Source organism: Gallinula chloropus (assembly GCF_964237585.1).
Source record: "Gallinula chloropus genome assembly, chromosome: 10".
NCBI lineage: Eukaryota > Metazoa > Chordata > Aves > Gruiformes > Rallidae > Gallinula > Gallinula chloropus.
The window spans coordinates 15,567,699-15,592,196 of record NC_140095.1 but is presented as its reverse complement, the minus strand read 5'-3'; the positions used below and the strand labels follow the sequence as shown (position 1 = coordinate 15,592,196).

Here is a 24,498-nt window from a genome sequence, read left to right as displayed (position 1 = left end):
ATTCACCAGGCTGCTGATCACTGATTTTATTTCCCCCCGATAGAGGAGTACGTATAAAGCACTGGGAGGCACTAGAGAATGCAATTACTTGTGTTATCATTTTAGCCCTGTTTCTGTGAAAGAAATTTCTATGCAGAGCAATCTGCAATGCCCCCCAGTAAACCATTTACACAGATGAAAGATGTTCTTTTAAGCTAGTCATCTCTACTCAAAGAGATGCAGAAATGCTCTCTGTTAACAGGAAACTATTCACTGTAATATTCACCAGCTGCCTGTACATTAATATACCTGCTTATTCACAGCAAATCCACATAAAGACTATGTGATTAATTCTACTGAACGCAGTATAGAGAATATGTGATTAATTCCACTGAACCGACAAAATAAGGCTTGGCTATGGAGGCCTATCATGATAAAATGTTGTAGTAAACTTGACCCCTATTATTTGGGGAAATCTCTGCAAAATGTGGACTCTCTGGTGGGGTTTCTTGAAGGCTACTGGTCCTCACAGCAAAAACATGTGGAAACCTGTTGATTAGTTTCAAGTCTCACAGTCTTTCCTGCACTTTCAAAATTGTTAAGATGATGCACAGCTTTACTGGAATATGCATTTATGCAAGTATTTGCTCTGGGAGAAGCAACCACACAACAGGAATATCCTTCCAACAGACTGCTGTCCTAGGATAACTCCTGATGTGTGTCTCCCACAATAATCAGCTCAGGATTGGAGCCCTCACTCTGCTCTTTGCACAGCCCAGCCACATCCCAGCAATCTGAATCTCTATATCCAAATGTTTGGGTGTCCTGAGTCACAGAATCACGGAATTGTAGGGGTTGGAAGGGACCCCCGGTCATTCTCCTACCCTTCATATAACCCTTGCCACTGACTGACGTTAACATGCATTTCCATCCTCACCTGGACTTCACAGTTGCAGCTCCCAGTCCTTAACCTCTCCCCAGCCCTGCTCCCAACATCCCCAGTCCCCGTCCGTCCCTGCACTTCCATAACAAAAATCTTCTTGGCTTCAGGCCTCCAGCAGATGACTGCAAATAGTCCATTTTCTTTAGAAATTGTTTAGTTACGTGTGTCCAAGATGTAATGAAACATCTGACAAACCATAATAGCAAACAAAATATATGTCAAAATTTTATATGAGTTTTTCTTATGGTTTTTATGCAATGAGACAGGTATTTGGATACACTGGCACAGAGTAGAATTGGACCAAACTATGTTTCACCTTTAACTTGTGAAAGTCATAACTTTTACTAAGATGAGAGATTTAGGTTCATTTAGGCTATAACTGCTTAGAAAGGTGTGTGCATGTGTAAGCAACATGGTGTGGGGAGGGAATTGCAAATGTAAATCTATAATCAACACACATCAAATGCAAGGTATTATTTCTAAGATTCAGGGCAACTGTCAAAGTGTTCAATGATTGAGGTAAGTTTTTGGGGTTTATTTTTCTGAGAAACATGTGGTCTAAAAAAATACCTTTTAGCATAAATTTGAACTAACATTGCTAGGGTTTGAGACAGATGCTAGCAAAAGCTATTCCTCCACACATGTAATTTAAGATTGAGGTATGACCAAGAATTGTTTTTTTTCCCTCGTTTATCCAGGCCAGGGAAGCAAGAGGAGGATGATGCTATATGATGCCCCAGGACTCCAAGCTAAGGCTGGATACAATAATCAGAAAACCGACAATGTCTGGAGCTCAGCGTGGGAGGACATTGCAGTGAGGGACACATGCATCAGTATTCAGAGCAACAGGACTCATGTTACAGTGAGAGAGAGAGGTTGAAACCAAGGGTCATGCAGGCCATAGGATAGCAGGAGTAGTAATTTGAATGAATTGCTGATCTATAAATATGGGCATGCCATACTGAGTCCATGGCATCTCGTCATGCAATTTAGGGACTCGCTGAGAGGGACTGGGATGCCGTTTTCTCAGTTGCTGCTAGGCATGTCCTTAAACACTAGAAGTCCAAATCAAAAGAGCCACGTCAGCACCTCGCTCACTGCTGTTTCAGGAATTTTAGAGGAAAGGGCTATAGACTTGGGTAGAGGCCCTAAGATCAAGAGAAGACCAGGAAAATTCAGGAAAATTCAGGAAAATTATATGCAGACACATTGGATACACATCTCTCATGCTTCCTAATCCAGCTGCAGAAGATAAACCACATCTGTCTACTTTCTTTTCCTCCTATTGTGTGTGCACCTCCAGCACTGCAAGAGGAACCGCTGCCACTGAAGGTGAAAGGCTAACCAAAAAGGATCTCAATGAGTTATTGCCTAAAGGCATGAATTTGGAGGGATACAACTCAAAGACATCGCACGGCTCCACAGTGACACCGGTCACTTGCCAGAGGTTCTCCCAGTCCAAGAAATATCGCTCCCAGGGTGTCCCCTGCCAAGGAAGGATCTGTTTTGCCAGAGCGTGGTGTCTTATGAACAAAGGCAGGCTCAGTGGTGCTGGGCAATAAAATGTCTGCTGTCATCTCATTTTGAAATGAAAGCTGTAAGTAAACTTTAAATAGAGATATATGCTGAAGATGCTATTGATTGTTGAAGGGAGGGGAATGAAAGATGGGTCATAAAGTGCCACTTGCTGCACTCCTTGTCCCGGGTGTAAAATACTGGCTTATGAATTCTGGGTTGGTGGTGGCACAGAAGGGGTTCATTTATCTCAAGCAAAAGGATGAAGGAAAATGAGTGAAATATGATTATGCTCCAAAGAGTCCAGATTAAATTTTGATAGTGGTATGCTTTGCAATTTGAGCGAGCAGGAACTATTACAGTTATCTGCAGGCCCTCACACATTTGGTGCTGTTAAAAAAACTCTTCCAATTTTTTTCTTCCTAAAATAGACATTTGAGTAAGGATACAAGCCCCGAGGGCTTTCACACTGCAGGCTCTTCTCTGGTTTCATTAAGAAAAGTTGCAGGTCACACAAGTTAGTATGTGCCATGTATCACTGCAAGACTGACCACCTCTGTGGATGCACAATCCTGACCCCTTCCAGGGATTGCTCCTGAGCTGAAGTGGGGCAACACTTTACCAGCAACGCAGACCAATGAATACAGGGACTTGTGAAGTCAACACTGAAGCTTTGACAAACCAGCAATTTCCATGTCTCATAACTGTATTCTACCCCGTGCGGCAATACAGGTCCAGCACGCCACCCCACTCTTCTCTTGGGCACATCTCTTCCTTTCTGCCCATCACTCTCTGTCCCCCAATTGTTCTCCACAGTTTTTTTAGATATGAAAAACACACATATAGGACATTCAGCTCCCAGCTAAATATACTCATCCCAATAAAGGTATCAGGCCTATGGGACAATTACAACCTAAACATGAAGACCACATCCTTATACCATACAAGCAGGCACATTCTCTTACAAAACCAGTGGGTTAAAGAAAAAGAGGAGGTGCTTCCCTATTCTATTCCTCTCAACCTTTGATCCTTCTCGACCTCAGATCCTCACTTGCTGTTCTCTCCTCCTGCAGCTGCCAAAACTAATAAAAGCTACACCCACCAGACATTATCTCTTGATTTCTCCAGTCTCTGTGATTGGGTCCCAATGCTCAGCACTGGCTCTTACAACGATTAACTCTCTGCTGCTCATGACTCTCTGCTGTTTCTCATGATTAAAGATGACAGCTTTCTGCAGTGAGAGTCTGGGTCAGCAGGTCAAAAAACAAGCAAAGGTTGTAATATGAATTAAAAGTTAATGCGTATCCTGGCCTCTTATGGTACAGTCATGATTAAATCATATTCATTTGTTATTTCCCATTCGGAAAAAAACCCCAACCAACAGCTTGCAGAATTATATAGAGATCTCAAGCCACAGATACATTAGAGAGAAATAATTTTATCAAAATCTACCTCACATGTTGTTTTGGATAAAGCATCTTCATCCTCCCTGAATTATATGGTTTAATAACAAATAAATGTCATACCCTGCTACAGTGAATATATATGAAAGTTCCTATGAAATTTCACAGACTGTGACCTATAAAATGTAGCAGAAAGCTGGCCAGAGTGACAGAGACTGTGAGATTTTATTAAACATTGTGTGTGTGATTGGTAAATATCCTTATCTGCCACTCCACTGCTTTAAGTAAGAAAGAAAAAAATAGTCATTATTTGCTACACTGACATCTGACAATCTTTGTTTCTCTCTTTTTATAAGCCAGCTCCTCAGCAGAGTATGAATGACTCTATTGTGGAGGCACAAGCCAGCTTTGTGTGAGCTTCCAGAAGGCAAGCCCCAAACAGGAGACACAGGGTCAGGAACTTTCCCATTACTGGCTGCTTTGAGTTAATTTGGGGTTTTGGTAGGGCATGGTGAAAACTTTCCCATCAATTTTATCATCTACACCACCTCTCTTTTTATACAATGCCTTGTAATGTGCAGCCATAAAAATTAATGCGCTGTTGCTGCCCGCTCTGTGTCGCAAAGGGAGAGCAATGGTATAATCCTGAATAACACAAGTGTCATTTCAGTGATGCTGAATAGGAAGGGGTTTTTTTTTTATTATTATTATTAGCTTGAGAAACAACTCAGTTTAACAACAACAATGATGGTGTCAGCGTTAGGGGAAGAGCCCAGCATTGCTGCGGTGCAATCACCAAGGCTCCTCTCTGTCTTGTGGTTAGTACCATGGCTACACAAGCAGGAAAAGCCTAGGGTTTGTTGTTTTTTAACAGTTGTGGGTTGCTTTAATATTTTTGTTTGTTTTTTAAATGGTATGGCTGGTAGCAGCCAGATTTAGTTAACAGAATAAGAAGCAACCTAACCAAAGGCACACAACTGCTGTGGTAAGCACCCGGAGGAGGCATTAGCCGCACCAAGCTGGACTGCTCAGACATAGGGACGAGGTATTTTCAGTGGGGCAGCTTTATTAGATTTGCCTGGGCTTGTGCCACAGCTTAATCTGGGCAAGAACCAGGTGGTGATGACACATATCCACTGTGGTCCTTCATACCAGGATGCTTTGTTCTTTACAAACAATAAATTCAGTCTCATGCTCCTCTGCACTTCCTTTGTTTAGGCATCTCTGAACATAGAGGCAAGTTCACTGTTTATTGAGATCTGTTGAAGGACTGCAGGGACACTGGGACTGGGGAACACAGAGAGCTCTAGCTGTCTGCTGGCCACTGTGACTACTGGTGGGGTTTTTTTCCCCATGTCTTTTACTGTACCTCCATCCCCTTTCAGTTTTCAGGAGAAAAACTGTTGGCAGGGTTTGTCTCTGCAAGGCAGGTAAGCATTTACTTTTTTACTAGGAATAAACTGAAGTTATGTTTGGCAATGTCCTGTGGGAGAGAATTATCTTTGGAGACTGCTCATGTCAGATGGCTGAAACACCTGATTATCGTTGCTTGTATTATTGATTGCTGTGCTCTGCATTGCTTCCAGATATGTGCAAGTTATTACACAGCTCAATACATCCAAAGTTAGGGGGAAAATAGCAGATGCAAGTGACCTGTTTTTTTCTTCCCCTACTGGGAAGATTTCTGTGCTGTTCTTCTACCTCTGACTTGACGTTAAATGTTTCCAGATTTCACAGATTTAAGGAAGAGCTGTATGTTGTCAGTTCTTCACAGCCTCAAACACCTACTTGCTCTAATAGGATCTGCCCTCCCTCCTTCTCATTTTCTTCAGTTAATCTGCCATCTCAGTACAGATCCCAGAATCCAGCTGTGGGCCAGCAGCAGTGTTTTCCTATGAAAGCCGTAAGAGCCTAAAGACCCACCAGCAACACCAGTTCTATGAAGTTAAAGCTGGTTACCCAATACAGCCCAGAGTAACATGTGTAACAATGTGTGACAGCTTCATCCTCTCACCTTGTTTTGAGACCTCACCTACTGACAGGTTTGTAGAGACAGTAGAGAAACCCAAGCCAACGTAGCATTCCACAGCATATATGATCATGTGCACAGATAACATGCTTACGCTTTGAATTGGACTGTGAGATCTCATGTCCCCAATTGGCATTTGTCTCCCTTTTCTTCTGCCTGCTTATTGACCTCAAAAGTCCCTGCCAGATGTCTTACTGGTAGTGTTTTCATTTAGAAGTGACAGACACAGCGTAGGATAGCTGTGCTGAGACACTGGTGGGCGAAGGAAGGTGACCCCAAGCACCTTGCATCACTGTGAGACTTATATATGCCCTCTCCAGGGAAGGAGGGAGACACAGATGAAGCACAGCTAAAATCTTTGCAGCTAATTGGCACACTAAAATGATGTTATAAATTGCAAGACTAGCAAGCAGCTAACTTGCTGCTCCCTCCAGAAGCTCGTGACAGTCTGTGAGAAGACACCTCTATATAATCTCAGGCACTGCAGTAATCAGTCATAGGGAGACACAGAGTTGAATGAGCAAAGAAAGACCAGCTGTGGGAGTAAACCACTGGAAAATGACCTCCAGAAGCTGCTGTTAAAGTTGTATGAGCTATGTAGACACTTTTACTTCCTTCCACAGCTGTGAAGTCATTTGTGATAGCTACAGGAATGTCAGGTGGTTGCTAACTTACCAAGGGATTACATACAAGTGGAGAAAACTGCCTGCTGACCACTATGGTTAATGTAAAATTCAGCCCTAACCAAGCCTGTCCAGAGCTCAGAGCCCTTCTTTTCCACCTGGAACTCCGGTTTGTCCAAGTTCCTCTGCATCACTGCAGAAAAAGAGGCCGGGAATGAGAAAAAGGGGTACAACAAGGAAGAGTGAGAGGACATCTCACAGTTAACAACAGTGAGCTGCGATGCAGAAAATCTTGACTTCATTCCCAGCAGACTCAGATGCCACAATGGTGTTAGGGATGTTTTCCACATGCACGTTCCCATAGTGCCTTTCTCTTCTGTAGGTCCCTCCCTCACCCACCGAACACTCCTGGAGCCAATGCCATTTATTACGAGGATTACTTGAAGAACCCTATGAAGCTGTCATTGAAAGGAAAATAAACTTAGGCACTGACTTCAGTGGAAGTTAGGAGAAAAGTCTTAAGCAGGAAGGACAGGATGAAATGCGGTTTTCCAATTACTGTTTCAAATAAGTTACAACTGACCAAAGCAACTAAATCCCATCCTTTGAAACAGTTCCAAACTAGTGCTGGAGTAATTTCTAAACAAATCGTTCAGCCAGAGCTTGAAGAAAGCTCTCAGTTCAGGATTTACTGCATATTGCTGGAACTACTTTGGGCAGGAGGTATTTCTTTTCAAAGCAAACTGCTAGTGAATTTACTCAACATACGATCACGTGTGGCACAACAAAACCAGGACTTCTATGAAATAAGGCATCCCATTTGAAAGCACATTTTTGCAGGGAAAAAGATTAGCAGACCTTTTGGGGAATTGATTATGAATCCCAGTGTTGTTACTACAACACAACCATCATATGCAGAATTCCTCTCTGGAGTAAAAATTTCCCTTTCCATTGGTACAGCAGGGAAGAGATCAAAATTTGCCTTTCATGCCTCCCAACTCCCTGCTATATGGAGCACTTTGGCACTGAAGCATTAGAAAATGAGCCATGTTCTCTTGAGCGTTTACCCACTCTTTTACTCCAACACAAATAGTAAGGTTTCACATCTTATCATCAACAGAGATTCCAAATGTGTCCCCTGAATTCTCCATCTTTTTTCAGCCTAGCTCATTACCATAATTATGCTAACTAGAAGGGAAAAGTCCCATCCTGCAGAAATTTGTGCTCAGTCAGAAGTGGAAAAAAGATTCTTATCCTCGTAGGAACAAGTACTCTTATAATGCAGCAAATTTTATAATAAAATCAGCACATAAATTCACTGTACAGTTCAAGGGGTTTCAGAAACAGGTTTTATAAATTATGGTCTAGTACTCCTGAATTACATTAGTCTGTCAATCACTGAATGAAGGGGAGAATAAACACTTCTCTCTTTTTTTAAGCTACGAAGATTTTGGACACAACATCCTCTGTAGTATTGCTCCTACAAACTACACCGAGGCTGAATTGAACTCATTCATCTTTATATTGTTAGAAGAAGTTTTAAGGGAGAGGGAGGATTTTTTTTTTCCTTTCACTATCTTAGTGGATCCCTTCTGTGTTCTGTACTTACACTCTAGAGTAAGATTTTTCTGACTAATCCAGTATTTAGCAATCCCCCCCCCACCAGCAGTGAAACTGGCAGATTAAGGACTGACAGTGAGACAAGGAAAGTATCAGGTCTCCTGTGGAGTTTCTGAAGGTCAGTCTCAAAACCGGGCACAATTATTGGGTCATTTTCTTGTCTGGCATGAACATGCCAAAACAACATAGGAGCACTAATTAGAGCGTAATTAGGTCTATTCAAAGAAATAAGGTTCATGCAAACACACTCTGGTTTCACACCCCTGTTCAAGATGCCAAAAATAGAAGCGCTGGCAGGGAGAGACCAAGCAAGGCTGTGGCCACTCTCCAAGCCCTGCAAAGCACATCTGAGGATCCCACCTCAGCACACTGATTTACCGGCTTTAGGGAAACTCAGAGAAGATGCCTGTTGCACTGACCTTCTCAAAAACCCACCGCACCTGCATTATATACTTGCTGCTATGGCAACATCAGCCTCCGAAGGAAGGATAATCACGATGTGAATCCATATTTTCAGTTGCTTCATTTACTTTCCTCTACTATTATCTCCTCTGTTTCCAAAAGCCAGGAGAAAACAGGGTGGATGGGGAGGAGTATTTTCAATGTAACTCAATTAATCACTGCTGAGCTTGGATTCAGCTAGTATTAGGCATTTAACTGATGAGTCTGCATTTGGAAGATAATCACTCCATGCTACCTCTGCAGTTCGGGGAGAGAAAAGGACCATGGAATCTACCCAGCACCCAAATCGCTCCCTGGAAATACTTCTTCCCAGGTGCTGTGGAGCCTCTCCAAGGTGACTTGGGCATCTTTTCTGGATGCCTATAGATAACTGGGATAAATGCAGAACTCAGTAGCATGCAACAGGATTCAAACAGAAAATAAATGGGTTGCCAGGCAAAACAATAAACAGATATCATGAAATAAAATATACTTCAGAAATGCAATTCAACTATACTGATCTAGAGTTGCTTCAGGGATTTTAATGATTTCTTCTTTTTTTTTTTTAATCAAGACTCATACTTTCAGTATGAGATGGAAGATTGGGCACATTCAATTTATTTGCACAGGTAGGTAAAAAGAAATTTGCTTTAAAATCAAATTCACTGCGTTAAGAGGAATCCATAGTCCCCTTGTTAAGAAGCTGCCCTCATGGCTAAGGAAACACCACAGAATTTTTATAGCTGTATTTGTCAAAAAAATATATGATTTAGGTCTTCCACTATCAGAATATACCAAAAAAATAATTTAAACTGTCTTCCAGACTTATCTACAGTGTGTCTATGACATTGTTGTTAGCAAGGGAGGCTCTGGGGACAGCAAAGAAATGAGAGAACTGAAAGCACAGCTCCCACAGAGCCTGAAATAAGTATATTGCTTCTATTGCTTTCTGAACAACTGCCAGCAAATAATTATTCATAGAGGAAAATATATGGGTATGTTTAGGGTCCCTCGCCACCACAAATGGTGGGCAAAGAATGAGATCAGATCTTTGGAGTGCATCTGCTGATTTCAAATAGCTCCACCGATTTACACCCCCCTGGTATCTGGCCCCAGAGCAAAGAGGTAGGAAATGAAGGGCAAAATCACCCATGGCTGCTCGGCTGCAGAGGCAGTGATGCAGGCAGGATGCTGCAGCTGCTGCAGGTTGCAGCATGTGGAGGAAACCCTGGCACAAACCCACTGCACCTTGTTGGGAGAGGGAGGGATGGATGCAGAGCCAAAAATCAACCAAGCCCCCATGGCTTGTCCCTCATGCTCTGTGATGGGCTGCGACTGCCCAGGAGCAGCTACAGGGGACTGGAGGATAAGCAGCAGTTTCATTACTTCTCAGCCTTTACTCCTCCCCAGACTCCCAGCAGCAAAACACCTAGCAGCAGAGCTAACATACGGCCTGTATGTGCTCTCTCAGCTGTGCATGGCACACACAGTGCTGTGTGCATGCTTGCACATGTGAACACCCTCTTGGGGGAAACTGAGGCACAAAGTCAGACACCCACTAACAGGCGGGAAAGCTGCATTGAAGGAAGAGCTCCCAAGGTTTCTCTTCAGCACTTTGTTGTGTCACAGCACTGCAGCAAAGAAACTATATATATCCTGCTCCTAAGAAACAACAGGTTAATTTTAGCAACTTTCAAATGCCAACAATTCAGACTTCTGATATTCTCTCTTCTCCCTGTGGTTTGAATTCCTCTGCCTCCTTGCCAGACGATGCATTATGCTTAATGCCCCCTTCTTCTTCACAACTTTTTAAGTGCACATTCAAAAGTGTTTGCTAGAATAAAAATAATGATCATTACACAGCAAGGAAACTAGAAGTTCGCTAGTTATCAACATGAGCCCAGAAGCATCCTGCAAGACAGTGCTTCCTGACATGATTTCCAAAACTATCATCAGCGAGCTTTATACTTCTAGAACTGCAAAGTAACTGGAAAACATTGAGATCATTCTCCTATACTGTTTACTTTTCAAGGAAAATAAAGCCAAAATGGCATTTTTTCATATCCAGAACCCGCGTGCAGGGTGTTTTTAATTTCAAATTATTTACTGAGTGGGTGCTTACCGAGTCACAGGGGACTTTTGCCAGATACCAACAGATTCTCGTGGAAGTCAGGAGTACAATATTATGGGCGTGAAAATCAGGCAGTAATGTGAAATAGTCAAGAACCACATGCAAAAATATACAATTGGCACTGGCAAACCACAGCAGAGCAAGACACCAAGCCTTCTTTAAAACACTTTTTATAACAGAGATGCCTAAAGTCACAGGAAAGTGCCTCCTCCTACCGCACTATGGCCTTGAGAGAACCGTATCGCTCTGCGTGCCACTTCACAGAAATATGCTTATTTGGGTTTATTAGCATTTCTTCTTCCTTCTGCTCCTTTCTAAAACATGACACCAGCAGGAACAAATTAAGGGACTCACAATCTGCATACTTATGTATCTATGAGTTTATTTATCTGCTGTGTGTAACCTCACCTCCGCTATTTTTTTTTAACAGCACCAAGACCATCTAAATAATGAAATCTTTAAAAATAAATACAAAGTGTCTCAGATATGGATTTCTGTCACTGTGAGCCATGTTTGAACCTTCTGCCAGGCCATGTGCATTTTGGAGGCGAGCTGCTCCTGGATGCATCAGCACCAGCACGTGTAAGAAGTGATGCCCACTCCCTCCAGCCTGGCAGGAGGAGCATAGGTGAGCAGAGTGCATGGTGCCATCAATTTAGACATGTCATATTCTCCAGTGGGTGTCTGCAAGGTTTGGGCAGAAGCCCCTGGTTATGCTCCCTAGGAACATTTCAAAGAAAATAAACAAAGAAGTGGCTGGAGGAGGATGCAGCCCTTGCTGGGAGCAGCTGCCCAGTCCCTTGGGGCAGCCCTGGCTGGCGCTCGGCACGCTTGCATGTGGATCACAGCAAACAGGGAGATGGCAGCTGGGCTCAGGCTACGTTAAAATAATGTTAAAATAATGAACTCACTGGAATGTTTTCCATCAGCGAGTGCTGCTCACAAAGTGCACTGGTAAGCTCCTCCATGCAGCCTTTCCTGGGCAGAGTTGGGCTGGCTCAGAGGCAGCACAAGGTGACTCTCCAACCCGTCACAGTCTAGGCAGGGCTCTGAGGGCAACCAACGTTTCTTACAGCTCTTTGGCCATTTTGGGAACCTGTGCTTTTTACTGCCTGGGTAAGACTTTTCTTTCAGAGAGAACAACCATGGTGTAGTGACACATAATCGCTAACCCATGCACTTGGTTAGGGACCAAAAATGCTTGAGAAGGAATTTTTATCCCTTAAAAGAACACAAAGCATAAACGCCAAGGCAAACATTTGTATTTCCCTTTGGGTAACCCTATCTTCAGACTGGCTGAAACCACCAGATTTCCTTCCCCCTGCACTGAGGCTGCTTGTCAGCAGCTTTGCCTGGGACACCAGGGTAGGAGCTGTGTGTCACTGTTACCTCCTCCCCTTCCCATCCACCTAAATCCTAAATCATAAGATTTCTCTCTCTTCTTTTAGCTTTCATCACTGACCTACTTCATAACTTTAGTGAATTTAATCTCAAAACACTCAGGGGTATAGGACAAAAAATATTTTTCCCAGGCTACAGATAAAGAATGTAGTTTCAGGGAGCTTAAATAGCTCTACGGGACATTTTGGTGACCGGAGGAAATTTAGAACCTTATGATAAATTTGGGATATTAATGTAAGAATAAAGTCACACTGCTAGAAGCAATATCTTATTGACAAAACTGCTAGAAAGTTGCAAAGGTAATAAACAAAGAATTGAGATGGATTACTGGTGATATGCTTTTGAATGTATTATTCAATGCCAGCTGCTGGATACCTTGTGAAGTCCTTATAAAGCCGGGAAAAATACTGCACCTATGAATATCTGTCTGAGTAGGACTATTAATGAAAGTAGCTACACTATGTGTGGTCAGTGATCTTGTTATCAAGGGAAAGGTATTAATACTAGTGTTATAGTTTATTATTCTAACTGGTTATTTCACAGAATCACTAGTTTGAAAAAGACCTTTGAGATGAGTCCAACCATACACATCCTCTACACTAAACCATATCCTTAAGCACCTCCTCTAACTGTCTATTAAATACATCCAGGGTTGGTGACTCAACCCCCTCCCTGGGCAGCCTGTTCCAATGCCTGACAGCCCTTTTGGTGAAGAATTTTTTCCTAATGTTTATTCTGACCCTGCCCTGGCACAGCTTGAGGCCATTCCCGTCATCCTATCACCTGTCGCTTGGGCGAAAGCTATAAGGTCTCCCCTCAGCTTCCTCTTCTCCAGGCTGAACACCCCCAGCTTCCTCAGCTGCTCCTCACAAGGTTTGCTCTCCAGCCCCTTCACCAGCCTGGCTGTCCTTCTCTGGACACACTCCAAGTCCTCAATGTCTTTCATGTAGTGAGGGGCCCAAAGCTGAACCCAGTGCTCAAGTTGCACCCTCACCATGCCGAGCACAGGGGCACAATAACTGCCCTGGACCTGCTGGCCACATTGTTTCTGATACAAGCCAAGATGCCACTGGCCTTCCTGGCCATCTGGGCACACGGCTGGCTCATGTTTGGCCTGCAGCCAACCAGTACCCCTAAGTTCTTCTCTGCCAGGCAGCTTTCTAGCTACTCTGCCCCAAGCCTATCGTGCTGTATGGGGTTCGTATGTCTAAAGAGCAGGTCTCTGCACTTGGCCTTGTTCAACCTCAGTCTGTCTTTACTGACACTCCAAGAAACGTACATTTATAGCTATAGCTAAGGCTGTGCAGCACAGCTATTTTCCCACTTGAGTTTTATTAAAAAATCATTTCAGTTATTAGTGGGGCCTTAAAGACTTTAATGGTCTTGGCAATCAGTGCAATACACTGTGTATTTCTAGGAAATCCTCAAAAAATATGTGAAATTCCTAACATAGGGAATGGGACCAGCTCACAAGCAGACAGTCCTATCGGACATTCACTCCTTAATTGAACAATTTCTAGTTCTGAAATGTCTGACAAAAATTTATTACTTTATCTAGTGTTTCAAGGTTCTGTAGCCTGCAGGGGCCATTCCTTGGAAAACCAAGTGTATTCCTCAAATGCTTAAAGATGATTTCATAACGTTTATTTCCAACATTTGTTAGCAAATGCTGCAGATCAAAAGGTTGCGAGACTGTCAGAAGCCCAAGAATCTGTTACACTACAAGACACAATATTGCTATTAAATGAAAAAAAAAGCCTATTAAAATATTTGCTAGTTGTCAACAATATCCTTTCCAAAATAAAAAACTCCACAGTTCTTAAAAGGTGGCAGTGGAAGCCTGTAACTTTAAAGACCTTGTTTGCAGCTGAGCTTGAAAAGATCTGTTTGGGAGCTGAAAATCCTTTGTATGTAACTTAAGGATAGTTTGAGATATTTTGGGCAGAATTTTCATTTTTGTGAAATGATGGAAGAACTACAGGAATATCTCAAACAGCAGACTCAGCTGAAGGAAAACAAACATTAAAACACTAATTATATAGACACAGGGAGTATTTCTGCTACTCAAAAAAATAAACAGAGAGAAAATTGGGATTCGGCTGCAAACTCATTAACAACCTGTATTTTCAAAGCTTACTGATGTGTCCAGGGCCAATATTTCAATAGAAATATTGACTTTTATGGCAAAACTATGGAAAGCAGGAAAAAAAAAATCTGACTCAAACCTATCCCTCATTCAGCATTTCTCTGACCTCAATATTTTCACTTTTCTTAGCTAGGACGCCTCTTTCTATCCCTCAGCAGCTCTGCACTGCTTCTACAACACAGGTGTAATGCTCACACATCTATCATGAAACTGTACAAGGGCTTTGTTAAAGTCCTATGAAAGGTTTGTGATTTGGGTTTTTTCTCCCTTCTCAATTGCTATCATGGGGGAAGCAAATCTTATGTAAGTTAAGATAATAATAGCTTCCCTTGTTAAACATCAGACTAAGTATTTCTGGAGAAGCAATGGAAAGTAACATCAGTAAATAGAGAAAATAGCAGGGTATGAAATTCTTAATAGTCATCAATTTGCCTCTTTCAAGACAGCTCCCTGAATGACGTGCAGGTAACTGAAATGAAACACGGTACTTGCCTTCTCAGAACTTAGTTCAGAGCCTCTACCTTTGTCCCTTTTTAAAGTGGTTTAAGTACCACGTGTGTGCCAAAGAGGACCCAAATCACCTTCACCAAAACTCTTTGTCACCTGTGGACTGTTTTGTTTACTGTGACATGACAGAAGACTCTGCTAATACATTTTTTTTTTTCCCCTCATGCAATTCATGGCTCGAGATGATCAGAGTCCGAACCACTTTTGGCTGGAATTCACCACAGAATCTCTGCAGAGGCATTGAATGTGCCCAAGCTGGTCCTCTCATGGACCACAGGAACACCTGCCCCATAGCCACACAGGGCTCCCAGGCTCTCCAGCATGAAACTGGAAGATATGTCCCAAGGGCTTGGCCGAAGGACATCTATGGGAGAGCTGGGGTTGGGCCATGGGTGGGAAGGGTGACACTGCTGCTCCAACACATGCACTGAGCTCAAAAGTGCTAATCTCCAAAACCTCCCTTTTGATCCAGATTCTCACCAACCACACAGGCAGGCTTACCAGCCCCTGCCGAGAGAGTCTGCTCCTCCAAAACCAACCTGGGTACATCAGCATGGCACTGCCCAGTGCCACAGGGAGATTCCTGGGCTGGAGGTGCTGTCAGTGGCTGCACTAAAACTCTGTTAAGCGCAACACTTCACTGAGCTCTAAGTAAGTGACTTTGTGGCTCCCTACACAAAACCACATTGAGCAGTAAAAATTCACCCATATAAGCCTTCAGCTACTTCCCTTCCTGCAGGTCTCTTGTCATCGCTTCATTACATGTTGCCCTTTTCCGGTGAAACTATGTCTACTTAAGAAGCACTATGAAGACTAACAGAAGCCGTAGCTGCACAAACAAGTCAGGTCTGGGGGCGTACCAAACTTTTAGAAGGGTCTTGCAGCAGTTTCTCATTTACACCGAATGAACTCTGCTTTGCTGTATCGTTATAAGTAATTGCTTCGCCTGCATAGCAACTAATTTTTAATGATTCTTTTTTCTGTTGAATCTCACGCTGTTTTCTTTTCTAAGTAATTCCTTGTTTGCTAGAGTAAGGCAGAGATTCCTAAATCACTGAAAAATACAATTTTGTTTACTTAACTTTTGGTTAATCCAAACAACTTACAAATTTGCTTTTTAAATTCTCCTCTGGCTATTGACTTCGTGCATTATTAGTGTCTTGTTAAGCTCACTATAAATCTTTCAGAAGGAGTCACTTAAATTTATAAGCTCTCCATGTTTTGGCTTCTAGCTGTATGTGGGACTGTGTTCCAATATTTGTGTTCCTTAAGTTCCAAGAAACATCTTGTCTGCCCCTACAATCACTCAAGGAATTTTGGCATAAAAATGCCTTTTATTTTCTGAACAGACAGAAAAAAAATTGACAAACAGGTTCCCTTTCAGCTGATACATCCAGAGTGTGATGCACTGGGTAATAGCTGTGTGTGTTCAAGGTTTTCTCCTCTGCCCATGCTGACACCACGCAAAAGGGGAGCATGTGCCAAAATGGGCTTTGTCCTCTGTTTTGTGTGAAATTCTGATGAAAACCAGTCTTCATGTGAGTTCAATTAGTCCACTAATGTATGATGAATTCCACTTCATAGACTCCAAGCTCCTGTTTATAGCTCACATTGTTTTGAAGGCCTGTGGTTAACAAAAGCCTGCGCCATGGTTAACAGAGGTAGTATCTTTAATTGCCGTAGCCATGAAACATCAACAGCTGTCCTAGCATTACCCACACAGTGTCTTTTGGTCAGAATGAGAGTAGAGATGAATGCCTATTAATTCAAATTAATTAGTGGCTTTCTATATTCTAGTATGGACATTCAGTAGATGCTTGTTCAGCAAAACAAACGGGTGCATGCTTAATTGTGGTTCATTCCAGGCTGAGCCATTAACCGTTGTGTGTCTTCCCAAGAATGCACGTTCATTAACTCAAGTTAATTGCTATTCAATTACCTTGAGTTATAGTATGTCCCCAAACACTAGTGCAGACAGACCCCCTAGAGATTTCATGTACTTCAACCGTTAATGAAGCCATGGCATGTATTGTTGGTAACTGATTACGTCTAGTTTTGAAAATAAGAAGTTCACAGTTACGCTTAAATTGTTTCCTATTAGGATTTTTTCAAATCTCCTATACAGGTAATTGGAGTAACAACATTTCTTCACTGTAATAAAACATACTTGCATTAATATTTTTATTACTGCATTTGGCCAAAGATGTTTCACTTTTTAAAAATATAATACAGTTGTTAGATGGAAAGAACAGCATATATTTGACCTGATTATCTCAGAATGACACTCAGATGATGGCAAATTTTAGGGTTCTTTCTCTTTGTTTTCAAATATTTTTAAGGTTTTCCCACAGTCTTTTTCTAGAAAATTCAAAAATGTACCTTACTAATTCATATGTTTTGATTTTTTGGCTCCTGCTAACAGAGTAACAGCACGGCCAAAGCCTTTCTTTTCACAAACTACAGCAATTCTGATAAACAATAGCTCGGAACAATTGCCAAAGATCTCAGACAGTCATCACAGCAAGAGGCTAAAGCTTTTTAATAGTAAAGCACACCAGAGAATGAGTAATATGCTGGCAATCCTCTGCAACACTGAAATGTATTTAAAAAAATTAAAGTGATCAATACCTTCACAGTATTTAAAACGAAGACAGAAGTTAAGGAAATGACCTTAGGGTGCAACTTCTTAAAAAAGGAACTAATGTAATTTTTTTAAAATTTAATATAATCCCTGCATTAAATGTAAGAAAAAAGAATTAGTCAGAGTTAAGACTGAAGACAAAGGTGTAGCAATAAATATTTTTAAAACTGGTGAATGCCATTTGAATATATTTCTACTCAGTATGTCCTCCTGAAACTAATGGAGCCCCTCCTGGGCACTTATATCAGATGAACAAAGAATAACTGGGAACTCTTAAAGTTGTTATATCCAACTGGCACTCTAAAGCTTCTCCTGATGTGGGCTGAGATTGTGAGAAGGAAATCCCACACCAGCAGCTCTTCATCTAATGATCACCCCACAGAAAGCTCTTTGCCCCAAAGAAGAATTTTATCATACCATCAACAAAGCAAAGATATTCTAAGCACAAATTTGCTTCTAATATTATTTAGTCCATGCCAAGAGAGAAGCTTTGCAAATTTTGAAAACATGTAAAAGTTCTAAACTTCTACAAAAATGAAACTGCTTTTTGGAAGGGTATGTGTGGAAGCCCACCCAACTTCTGCCAGAGCAACGTGCCAGGGGTCCTAGTTACGGCACTTGTCAATCTGAGAATGAAAACCATCCCTGGATTGGTCTCTCCTGTGTCACTGGAAAACTGGAAGAGGTGGCACTATCGGCTCTGACTGCACCTCTGCATCATGATGGTTTCCTGATGGGCAGTCGGAATGGAAGAGACTGAAGGAAATCAAGTGAGGGATATAGAAGTGTTAGAATAGGCACTTTTGCTAGGAATATATTTAAAACAAAACATATATAGCAGTAGCAGCAGATTTCTTTGATTCTGAAGATAATTTGCTCTGTTGACACCTGTGAAACGACGCAAAAATGGACTTTCTGTTTAAACTCACTGGAGTGACAGCAATCACAGGAAACACATGGGCCTTCCTTTCCCTGGGCCACACTGCAAAAAGCTGTAGAGAAGTGGTGCAGAGCTTCAGCAACGGGACGAAGACACAGAGAGAGGACACACGATACTGTAGAATGGACTCTAGTACTAGTTGCTCTGCCTCCCTTGCAGAGCATCGTTATGCAATGCACACATGGAGCCGCTGCAGTCAGCTCAGAAGTCCTGATTCGGAGGGCTGGGATGAGCACCAGTCAACAAGGCCATGTGTAATCCCTTACACCCGCTGAATACCATTGATCCTAGGACTCCCTTTTAAGCCAACATACTTTCTTCCCACCTTCCTCCTCTCTGGTACAGCAATGAATTATGGCACTTCCGATGCCAAGTGGAAAAGCCAAGCCAAGGAGAGGCCGCAACAGGGCTGTGCTGAGCTGCATAGCATATGGTTAGCACTATTAAAGCAGCCAAAAAGCAATAGCAACTCGCAGTGAATTTCACACAAGACTCCCATCAGGATCAGCTCTTGCCAACCTCTAATATCAGCATAATAGAAGGGAAAAATGTCCAAGCTGCACATGGCCACTGAGCACCCACTCCGCTCCGTGACAGCACCATGGAGAGCAGGTGCTGAATGTCACCTGACTTCTGAAAAGCTCAATGTCTCTGATCCCCTCAAAAGAAAGTAAAACCCAATTCCCTCTGTCAGAGCCAAAAGCCATGCAGCACACATCCTCCTCCCCACCTCCGTTGTAGAAGACCTCTCTCTGCAGATCCTTAGGCAAAAAACTTCCATTAACTTCCCTCAAGCAGGACACTGAGGGTTGTCCCAATAGCACAGATTCAGCTCCCACATGCAACATATGGCATGTACATCACCCAGTAAAGCATCGGGAGCTAGAGCCAAATTTTCAAAATTATTTAGGTGCCTTTGCCTAAACCTCACACAGCTAACAAGTATTTCCTTTCTAAAAATGATAGGTTTCTTATTAGTTGGCAAAGGTTTTCAAAGATGACTAGAACCTGGCACTGCAAATGTGGAGGCTGCACACACAGAAAAGAACAGGCTAATACCTGCTGTCTGAAAAACAGGCCCTTACAAAACAGCTGAGCTTAGTCAGGCAAAAGTAACGGAACCTCAAACTCGTATCAGTTCAAAACATCTATATATTTCACTGTATGTAGCAAGAACCCATTTTGGCTTCCTTCAGACACCTCTCCAGTACTCCTATGCACACATGTCCCGATTACATGGGCTCTGTTGACACCTCATGGTACAGCTGCACCATCATTTATTTATAAGCGTTTAAAAGAAATATTTACATTTCCAAACAAAGTTATGCATGCTGCTCATTCATATACCCCAAATTAAACAGTTTCATCTTCCTCTCTCTCTCCCAAATTCTTCAGCATTTCTATTGTCTTTGTTCATTGTTACATCAATATCAATCATTGTCTTCAGTTACCAGAACTTGCATGTTCTTGAAAATTATGTTAAATTTAGATGCTAATGAAAACTGTTTACACTGCTTAACCACAGAAATGAAACCTCTATTATAAACCATACAAACTGTTAGTTATAACAAGAAACCTTAATTTCTACCTCAATCTCCTTTCTACCATCTGCTGCCCTACAAGACCCATCCTGGAAAACAGGGACTAAACAAACAAACAAACAATAAAAAGGATAATTGTTAACTTTGCTTCACAACACAACCATCATTAAAATAATTAAAAGAGTTCCATTAACCATTACACTGAAAATTATGTTATAAAGCAAAATGTATGCCAGCACAAGCCAATATTCCTTCTCTCCAGCCATCTTTCCCAAACAACCAAGCAGACATCTCGCATAGACATCTACGACTGACCCCCTGAACGCTCTCCATCCTCCCAAAAAGAATAACACAGAAAACTCGCAGTCATTAAAAGAAATACCATAAATACACCCTACCACAGCAATAGGTGATAATTGTTCTTTCATCTAAAGCACTACACAGTCAATTAGATAAAATTTAAAGTATTCATTTTTTCAACATGTAACTTATATCCTCCCTGGCTCTGTGAAACTCTGAGACTGAACTGAAGTCTGTCGTTCCCAGATGTTTTTCTCATGGGTCACAATGTGTCTTTGTACAATTACAGACACTGTCATGTTCTGGGAAATGCTGCATCAATCAGCATCAGCCTCTCTGTGTGGTGGGATGGAGAGAGTTTTAAGGTAGACACTGCATTTCAGAATTATTCAGAATGTCACAAAAAGGTTTAAATCTCCTAACATAAACTCATTCACACTTCTTGTAGAAATTCAAAATCTTAATTGTAGGGAAAGGTTAAAGTTATTACAAAACTCTAATGAAATGTTGTAATTATTTTCTGTGTAGCAGCACCCAAGCAATCTTAGAGAGTCATTTTTCCTTTGATTGGGTTTAGATGAGATACAATCATCTCAGGTAAGATACTCTGCCCCGTATCTTGCTTTTTAATGGTTGAAAATCTTTACTTCTTGCTTTTTCCTGATCTGCCCTCAAAGAACACTCAACACATCTCCATCAGGTCTATAGTACAGGCAAAAGCCTTCTATTTGTGACTTGCACATTAGTCACGTCCCAAGGAAGACAAAGCAAAATCAAACACAGCCATGCTACACCACTGCTAAATAAAGTCCCATGAAGTATGAAGCTAATGAGCTCATTTGAGCAATAATGTGGTAATGTGGTTTATGCCATCTGGAATGCAGAACGAACATCTCGTTTGCTCTCTGTTTCTCTCTCTAAGTCCTAGCCCCCTGCCCCCGCAGCTAATAAACACCACCACAGAGAGATGGTTTGGATTCCTGATGTAAATTCAGTAACTCCCAGAGAGAAAAACATGGATTTGTACCTTTTAAAAAATAAATTTTAAAAAAAACCCCAAACCCTCTACATAAACACATCATTCTTTTTATAGTCTGGACAATTTAGTCAGGAGCTATAGTGTACCTCTTGACTGAGCTAATTCTCTACTTCAGTTATCTTACACACCTTCTTTAATGAATACATGTTCCTTTGATTAAATTAACATTTTTGTCTACCTAATTAGCCTGAAAAGCCTGTGCTGAACCAATCTAAAAGTGACTTCATTACTGCTCATTGGTGCATGTTTCCTACCCATCACTGTCAACTCAACAGGCGAAGGATTAGAAGAACATTAACTCTGGCTTATTTGGCTTTCCATAGCAATTGCCGCACTCGGAGCGCGCAGCCAATCCGAGCTTCCAATCGACCCGGTAGGACAGTGACAGATGTTTTAATCATGTGGCTTCATTTATTAGTGCTCATTTGCCTGGTTGGCCAGGTTTGTGGCTATGAGAGACAGTTGAAACAAAAAATAATTAAACCTAACCAGCTTAATTACCTTTTTACATTCATTCTTCAGCTAGTACAGTTCACAAGTAATGAAATATTGAAAATATAAATAAAAACCAGTTTATCCAGACCAATGAGCTAATAAGTGCGCTCTCCAGAAGATGCATCGTTGCTTGTCTAGGAACATAAGCACACGTTGCTTAATAGGCACTTAATGTACATCAGTTAATGAAATCATACCATATCTAATGAATATATATAATTGGATAGGCAGCTGCCACTGAAAAAAAGTTAGTGAAACCATCTTGCTAATTCAGTTTGCAGAGACAATTAGAGAAGGCCCTTGAAGACAATTCAATAGACCCTGCTAATACTGCAATTGCTATTGATTATTTGCATGGTGGTATCAGGTTGCTTTTTTTTCTCCCTGACCAGCTTCTCATACAAGCAACCCCAAACCTCCTCGGAATTCCTAAATAAATAAACTGAAATAAAATTAATAACAAAATTAAAAATATTTTAAATAAATTCTATTAAAAACCATCTAAACCAGTGACTGAGTGTCCACAACTCAATACACCTGCTGGGACTGCCCTCATCAGCCATCAATTCAGATACCATCTAATTCAATTCAGATACCATCTAATGGTTTGACTAAACCAAAAATTTTACAAATTAAGCTTAGGGGAGAGCTACAGCTTAAATTGGTGGTGATAATTATGGATGTCTGCACTGTAAATTTGGTATGTGAGATCCTAAGAATACTGTGCCAGTGAAGCTGTCACGGAACAATATTTATCAAAAACTCTCCAGCTATTTTAACTTTTTGCCTTCACCTGCTTTGTTCTTTCACTATCAGAGACCCTCAAGTCTTGCATCATTAAATGTCTTCAATGAAAATATCTCTTCCTCTGTCCTCTTCCAGAAACCCTTCAGGTTTAACCCTTAAGGAACTTTCTTGTTACTTTATGTACAGCATTTATAGGAAATTCAACATCTGGATGGGGTCAGAGAGAGCACCTCAGAGGATTTTTTATTAAAGATCCACTTGGATTTGTTTCAGCATCACCACAGACCATTTTTCTATAGTTCCCAGCAGTTGAATTAATAAGAGAAAGAACAGAGACAGAGAGCTTAGAGCATCTTTTCTCACGACATTCCTTAAATATAGCATGACAGGATGCACCAGTGAGCAGGGACAGTCCCACCAGCACAGCCAAAAGCACAGGACACCAGGGGCCAGGGAGGTGAGGCAGAAGCAGCCCAATGGACACCCCTGCACCCCCCCCCCAGGTATCACCCACCAGGGGCAGGCGAGAACCCCAGCCCAATGCAAAAGAAATCTGAAGATGGGAAAGCGCAATAGCATGGTCTTCCTCCTCATTACCAAAGAACCTAAGCTATAATTCAAGACCTCTGTGGTATAATTTATCAGACCATAAGTACTTTCTTGTATTAATGATTTTTTTAGAAAGCTCTGGATATGTAATAAATACTGGTGCATGGATTTTATCCCAGTCATAGTTTGTTCTTATCTTTTCAAAGAGATTTTTTTTTTCCCCAAAAATATCCTGTGGAGACCATTTGGAGTTTGTTTTCATTTTCAGGCTCTGCTGAACTAAGCATTTGATTCAGAGAAAATAACAGGTTTGAAAGGAAGGCTCTGGGAAACTTAAACATAACAGATGCTTATTTGCAGACATCTGATTTAACTGAACTGAAAACCCCAGTCTAAATCCTGAAAACCATAAATGTCAGCCAGCTAGAACAGAATAATAACCACTTATCGATATGGATGCACCTAGTAGATAACAGAGTTCCTGCATCATAATATTCATATAACTGCTCTCAGTCTGCTTCTCCTGAGCTCCCAAATTACAACTGGCAATACCCTATCTCATTTCTCAGTGCTGTGCATTGATGGTTCACAGTGAAGGGACTGGTTTGTTACAAGCTGTAGTTTTCTTCCAGTATCGGGGTGAACTATTTGGTTTGGAATTAATATCTGTGGAAGCTCATATAGGATTTTCCCAGCAGCATAAACAGCCAACAGCAGTCACCTTTGCAAGTTTCCAAAGAGCCCACTGAATGCAAGCTGACAACTTGCAACTCATAAATTTAAATCTCTTAATCTTTGAAATTACAGCATCTGTGTTGTCAAATCAAAGTCACAGGAAAAAAAAGCTCTGACACTGCAAAGCAGCTGTGATGGGGATATCTGGCTGTTCTGCATGTCTATAATGAGGTAAAACCCAAACTCTCAAATAGCACTGAAGTTTGCAAAAAGTTGGTAAAGATAACAGTCTGAAAATGTAGGACCATTTGAAGCAAACCCTTTAGGACCATAAATCAACCTGAATGTACAGAGCAGAGAGGACACTGGCATTTTAATGACAACTGAGAAATTTCAGCTCAGAAATCAGCATCAGGTCAGGCTCTTTAATACTTTCTGATAGTTTTCACTTTACCTGGGTAAGGAATTAGATACTCACAAGCTAAATAACTTGGATGGCTTTTTGCCCTTAGTTGGGAAGCTGCATTTTGCTCTCTGTGCTCTCGCCCTTTCCAAATCAGGCCCAAATTACCTTCCCACAACATGAGTCACCTAGGCATGAGGTGCACACTCTGAGCGAGGTGCTCAGGTTGACTCCATAGCCAACAAAAATAGAAAGCAGTCACCGGAGGGTGATTCATCTTGCCCAAGTCAGATGCCTACTGTGGGATGTGCTAAAGCAACTCCCCCTTTGGATACCTGAAACTTGGCAAAGGAAACTTCACATCAGAAGTGTAATATGCATGATTCCTTAAGCCAATGGTCTATTTTAGGGGTGTTAACCAGTTTTTGTT

At 41.6% G+C, this 24,498-nt stretch overlaps 1 protein-coding gene across 1 annotated transcript in view; it reads right to left on the bottom strand.

Moving 5' to 3' along the window:
• The window catches only part of SGCD (sarcoglycan delta), a gene marked incomplete at both ends in the record, with an annotated part of 129,401 nt that overhangs the window by 71,798 nt on the left and 33,105 nt on the right, over nucleotides 1-24,498 (bottom strand). The gene's annotated exons all lie outside the window — the stretch shown is intronic.